The following is a 6,000-nucleotide window of genomic DNA, read 5'->3' as shown; positions in this document are numbered from 1 at the left end:
ATTATCATATAACTTTTTTTTCCCTTCACACCCCCCCAGTCCAACCTAGAGAGGGCTACCATTAGAAACAGAAACACACACACACACACACACACACACACACACACACACACAAAGTTATTCTGTATTCAGTTCTTTCTCTGGATACAGATAGCTTCTTTCTTCGTATGTCATTTATGTTAATTTGGGTCTTAGTCAAACTAAATTATTTGCTCAGAATCATTCTTAAAACAATATTGTTGTTAAAGTATACAATGCTGTCTTGGTTCTGTTCATATCATTCTTCATTATTTCCTGCAAATTTTTCCATCTTTTTCTAAAATTATCAAGCTTATAATTTTTATAGCACAGTAATATTCCATCACAATCATATACCTCAACTTATTTAGCCATTCCCTAATTAATGGGGATCCCTGTAATTTCCTGTTCTTTGTCACCAGAAAACTGCTATGAACATTTTAGAACATGTAGGTTCTTTTTCTTTTTTCTAATCATATTTGGAAATAGACCAGCAGCCATGATGTTTTAAGAGGGACTTTCTGTTCTTGCTTTTCTATTAGTATTTCTAAAGCTCTTAAGAGAAAAAAAAGTTACAGGACCAAACAAACTTTGTGTCTAGTATAGGAAGGTGGAATTGGCCAAAAGGGGCCATCCTATTAAGAATACTCTGATATGCTATTCCTGGTCTCAATCAATCAAGCAGGAAATTTTGTGCCTTGCTTCTGGCCATGTGTGATTCAGAGTATGCACCTTAGAGGCTGCAGTGCTGGAAGAAATGATGAATCAGTGACTGTACAAAAAGGAATAACCACCTATCTCCTCAACCTTTTCCTTACTGGCTACAAAAAAAAAAAAAAAAAAAAAAAAAAAAAATCAAGACTGAGTTGATTCCTCAGAAGTTTGGGGTGGAAGAAATGATGAATTGCCTTCTTTTCCCTCCAAACAGGCTTCTGTGGGGCCATATGCCCGTGGCCATCTAAAGCTCATATCCAGGCAAATTAAGCCTGAGACTGAGTTCAGGCTGCCTCTTTTATATTTGCTCTTTCTTATCTTAGGCAAATGAGTATTTAACTTGAGCTTAGTTTCATCGTGTCAAAGCTGAATGGAACTTGAGGAAAAGTCCCTGGCAACTACTCCAATAATCTTGGAGAGGATAGTCATTGAAAAGAGATATGGCCTAAACCTGGTCATTTTAGTGGCCAATGTACCTAGAGTTGTTTGGTCCCTGTAGAGCTGAAGTGAAATGGAAAATGTTTAATCATCAGTCCTACAAATTGCTTTATTTTCTGTTGAAAATAAGCATCACCTTCATAGTAGAATATAACATTAAGTGCAAGTTGTTCTGAAATGTTTTACATCTTTTTATCACTGACTTGCTATAATATAAGGTACTTATCCCATACCACATTTATGTTCATTAGATTGCCTTTTGGGAGAATCCTATAACTTCTTATAATGGCCTCCATAGCATCAGAGTAGATGTTTAAGGAGTGTGAGGAGAGGAAGCAGAATTCTCTCATTGGAGGTTAGTCTTACCAAGACTGAACCCACATCTGTGTTCAAAACACAATTGTGTGCTACACTCCAAGCTCCAGGGCTCAGTTGTAGTTCCTCGGGATTGGATTTATATCTTGCCAGAGTTTCTTACAACCAGCAAAGTATGTGAGATCTTCATATTAAATTGGAATTTCAGGCTATCTACAGTGATCTGCACTTCCCCCTATCCTTCTCACTATTTACCAGGGTATCCAATCTATAAGTCAGGAACTGTGCTAAACACAAAAAATACAAAGAGAAGTACAAACAGTTCGTCTTTGAGAAGCTCACATTCTAATGACAGATTACTGGAAAAGGAAATCAATCCCAACCCGAGGAAATGAAAAATAGGAGAAATGGTGGGGGAGGTGTTAGTGGGTAATAAACACTAAAATTGTCACTTGTAACAGCAAACGGTAAAACATTTTCATGTCTACCTCTAAGACCCGAATCAAATTGTTTCTAATGGTCCTAAAATGACAATATCAAACTTCTGTCTTGTGTAATGTGTCAAAAATTTTGCCCTTATTTAACCCACAACATTCTTTGCTTCTGGTCTGGGTTTTCTCGTGTTCAGCCAATGAACAAAAAATTATGTGTCTAGGCTTAAATCTATAACGTAAAAAATCCCTTTAGTGGTGAGTAGCACGATTAAATGTGAAGTGCATAACTATATGTATTCCTTTGAAATTATGCATTTCATTAGTCTCAAACAGTACTTTGCACTGAGTAGGTAGCTTAACAAAATTTATTTAGTCAAATTGAATTGACCTGGGAAGCAGAACTGGAAAACGGCATTTTCACAGGATGGTTTGGGAAAGAAGTGATCGTTCATTTTCCTTTGATTTCCTTCTACATTTGAGTTTCTCAGATCTCTGTCACCTACGTGCTATCTTTTATTACCCTACCACCGAACTGAGGGAAATGTTTGCGTGTATTCTCCTGAAACCTCATGGTCAGCACAAACTGAAGGGGGTTGGGAAAGGGACAGGCATTTTTCTGGGCACTCCCTCGGAGTAACCTGGACTGTCACTTTACAGGTTTGTTTCTCAGGCCAAAGGGGGCCTGGGTGAGGCAAGGAAGAGACTCCCTGGCTTTGCCCCGCCCCACATTGGGGGCTAGAGTTTCACAGTCGGATTCCCTGTCCTCTCGGCTCCTCTGCCCTGCTTTCCTTGTCTTCTCACCTGCCCCCCCCTCCTCAATCCATATAAAACACCGCAAAACTGTCCAATCCCCTTAGTCCCCAAGAAAAACCCTGAAGGAAGTAAAGACGGGTTTCACTGGTGAGTGAAAGCCAGTGTTTTTAATGCCGCACTGACCCCCCAGTCCTCCCTCCAGTCAGTCCCAGGTCCCAAATCCACACACTCAGTGAAACGTCCGCGGGAAGAGTCGCTGGGGCGATTCTTTGGCCCTGGTAGCTACTAGTGCGGACGAGGGGAGGGGCAGCGGGAGAGGAGGAAGGGAGGGAAGAAAAGAGAGAGAGAGGAAAGGAGGAAGGAGGAAAGAGGGGTGGGCGGGGGGGACAGGGGCACCGGCCGCTCTGTGCCCAGAGTCCGGGAAGCCGCCTCCGGGGTGGGACCAGAAGCGGACGAGACGGTCCAGAGAAGGCGGAAAGCGGGACCCGGGAGGGAGGAGGAGAAGCGGCCGCCTGAGCAGCAGCGGCGGCAGCGGCAGCGGCAGCAGCAGCGGCAGCCCCGGGGCTCTGCCTGTCCCCGCCCAGGGGAGCCTCCAACTAACTCCGCCCGCCGTCGCAGCCGCCTCTGCCCCCACCGCAGCTGCCTCCGCTGCCGCCGCCACCGCCGCCGCCGCCTCCAGGAGGGTCCAGTGTCCGTCCCGGGCTGGCGCCCCGCCGGGGCCGGACAGTCCAGGTTGGTGCGGCGTGGGGGGGGGGTAGTGTGGGGGTAGGGTCTGTGCAGAGTTAGCCCGGGTGGGCGGGTGTGTGCGCCTGCTGAGCCTGGGAAGTTGGGGAGATGTCAGGGCCCGGGACGGGGATAGCTTCTTCCTTCTCCGGCGCCTCAGGCACGATTGTTGATTTCCTCGGTCTTCCCCCCACCCCCCTACCCCGCGTAGCCTGCCCCTGCTCTTTGCAGATGGACCCCGGGACCCCGCCCCGGGGATCTGCCACTACGGGGAAAGCTACTCTTGGGGGTTTTGGGGACTGTCCCGAAGCCGAGGAGGAGAAGTGATTGTTTTAACCCCGACCTCAGGCCGGCCCCTGGGCCAATTTAGCCCCTCTGCCTTGGGTGCAGGTTTCTCTTGCTTCGTTCTCCCTCATACTTCCCGCCCCTAATCCCGAATCCCTTCGAGTTTAACATCTCCGGATTGATTTGATGAGTCCCTTTCTCCTCATCTCTTTACCGTCTAGGACAAACACATTGTCACCCTCACTTTACATGGCACTCTTTCTGGCTGATCAAGTCTTCTTGGTGCAATCCCTACACTTGGGAATGGTCTGTAATTAGTTGGAAGCTGTATCAAGTGGTCTAACCTTCCTCTCACCATTGTATACCCCTCTCCCCCCGAGTCAAATTTGGGAAAACTTTAGACTCTGTTGTTCCTTCCTTATGGAACTGGCTACAACGTAAGAGCAAGCGGGAGTGCCTTGAGTTTAGGAAAGAGATGTGTCCTTCCCTGGGTAGTACATTTTTTTTACTTGACTCAGCTGAGGCTTTGATAGTGTCTGTTTGGGTACTGGGGGAGGGGAGGGGGGAAATGAGGAATGAATGATTAGGTGATTAAAGGTTGTATTTTAAAAGTTATGGGCAAAATTTTTTTTCTTTTCTTTTTGTTCTTAGTGACCCCCCCCCCCCAAAAAAATGGACAGTGGACAAATTGGAGTTTAAACAATACTACTTTTTCCTTGTGAATGTCAGTGACATCTTTAAAACAAATCCAATGTATGAAGTTCGAAAACTTCTTTGTAACAAGTTATATATTTACAGCATTTCTAAGGAACTAACCGCCCTCCATAACTCATCTGTATGATTTTTCCATTTTCTTGGAAGCAATTTTTAAAGGATATTGTACAAGGAATACCTGCTTTATATATGGGAAAATCTTTGGATATAGAAACTGCTCTTGCTTATAATATTTCCAACTCCCATCACCTTTTCCTATCAGAAATAAAATTTTAAATCCTTGATTTGCTGTACAGTTTAATCTTAGCATTGAAAGTAATTAGCAACGAATGCAAACAAGTTCAAGCACATAGCTCAGGTAAATTGCAATCAGCATTTTTCCTGAGCTTTCAATTTATAATTTGTCTCCAAATATGGAGTATTTAAAATAAAACTTGTGAATCTTGCTCATTTGCACGGAAAGCAAAAGTGAGAGATGTCTAAATGAATCAATATTATGCTTGACATTAGATAATTGGAGGTGGAACTTTTCCCTTACCTTTTCAAGAGTACATAATTCTCCTTTGTAGTGTTTTATACACAAATCAAATACATATTTTGATGCTCCCATGTTAATTATAATTTGATTTTTAATCATGAATTGTCAAGGGTCTTTTTAGTTCATGTAATAAGTGGACTTACATAAATGCCACATTTTAATCTTTCCATAATAATTTTTCATATACTTATTCAATAGAACCCACCTTGGAAATATTGAGCTTGTAATGTTAAAGCTGAAGAAAAACTATTCACCAAATTAGCCTGTGTTTGGCTCGATAATGAAGTTTAAGAAACCATTGAAATTTAGGCCCAAAACTTAATTAGTAAAACAAAATTCAGCATCATTTTTTGGTTTTCACGATATTCAGTATTTGCTTTTGAAAAGAGAAAAAAAAAGATATTGCAATGTGTGTGTGTGTGTATGGAAACTACCTACGGGGATGTAGGATCAACAAATTTAAAACTGAAACCTTGACATAAAAATGGAAAGTTAACATTTTTGCAGTCTTTTGCATAGTTGATTAGTCCTAATAAACAATAGTGATTTTTAAAAGAAGGTAATGGGCCTTTTTGTGAGTCTTTTTGAAGACAATCTTAATCTGATTAAAGTAAGGATGAAAATTGGTATAAATCTTTCTTGAAAACAATGCCTATGAAAACAACATGATAAAAAAGAAAAGAGTAGAACTTGAATCAACAATTTAAATGTCTCTAGATCTTAAGTTTCCTCCTTTATAAAATGTGTGTGTGTGTTGGGGCATAGTTTAATTGATGTCTTAAATTTTAGCATTCTGGCAATTTGAGCTATTTGATAAATATCTCTCAATAGTGTTTACTAGTGCAAGGCACTATATCCAGCCCTAAGAACTTAAAGAAAAAGTAAAAACACTCCCTCTCCTCAAGGAGCTTATATACTTAGATGGGTAACAAATATAGAAAAAGATACTTGCAAGATTTATACAGAGAGAATGAAAATAACCCTAGAGGGCAAGATACTAGTAATTGGGAATGGGGGAGCAGAAAAGACTTCCCTGCAAAAGTTGATTTTTGAGCTGAACCCTAAAGG

General features: G+C 42.0%; 1 protein-coding gene across 6 annotated transcripts in view; it reads left to right on the top strand.

Moving 5' to 3' along the window:
• The first annotated feature begins 3,321 nt into the window (after nucleotides 1-3,321).
• Nucleotides 3,322-6,000, top strand: part of PAM (peptidylglycine alpha-amidating monooxygenase) — a 362,537-nt gene continuing 359,858 nt past the window's right edge. For 5 of the 6 annotated variants that reach the window (XM_031968924.1, XM_031968914.1, XM_031968908.1 and 2 more), the window contains exon 1: nucleotides 3,322-3,404. The gene's annotated coding sequence lies outside the window, so the exon portion shown is untranslated. The remainder of the gene's footprint in view (nucleotides 3,405-6,000) is intronic. The other variant, XM_031968895.1, reaches the window with a different exon arrangement.

The sequence above is a fragment of the Sarcophilus harrisii genome, chromosome 1, assembly GCF_902635505.1.
Source record: "Sarcophilus harrisii chromosome 1, mSarHar1.11, whole genome shotgun sequence".
Lineage (NCBI taxonomy): Eukaryota > Metazoa > Chordata > Mammalia > Dasyuromorphia > Dasyuridae > Sarcophilus > Sarcophilus harrisii.
This window is presented reverse-complemented; position numbering and strand designations above follow the sequence as displayed.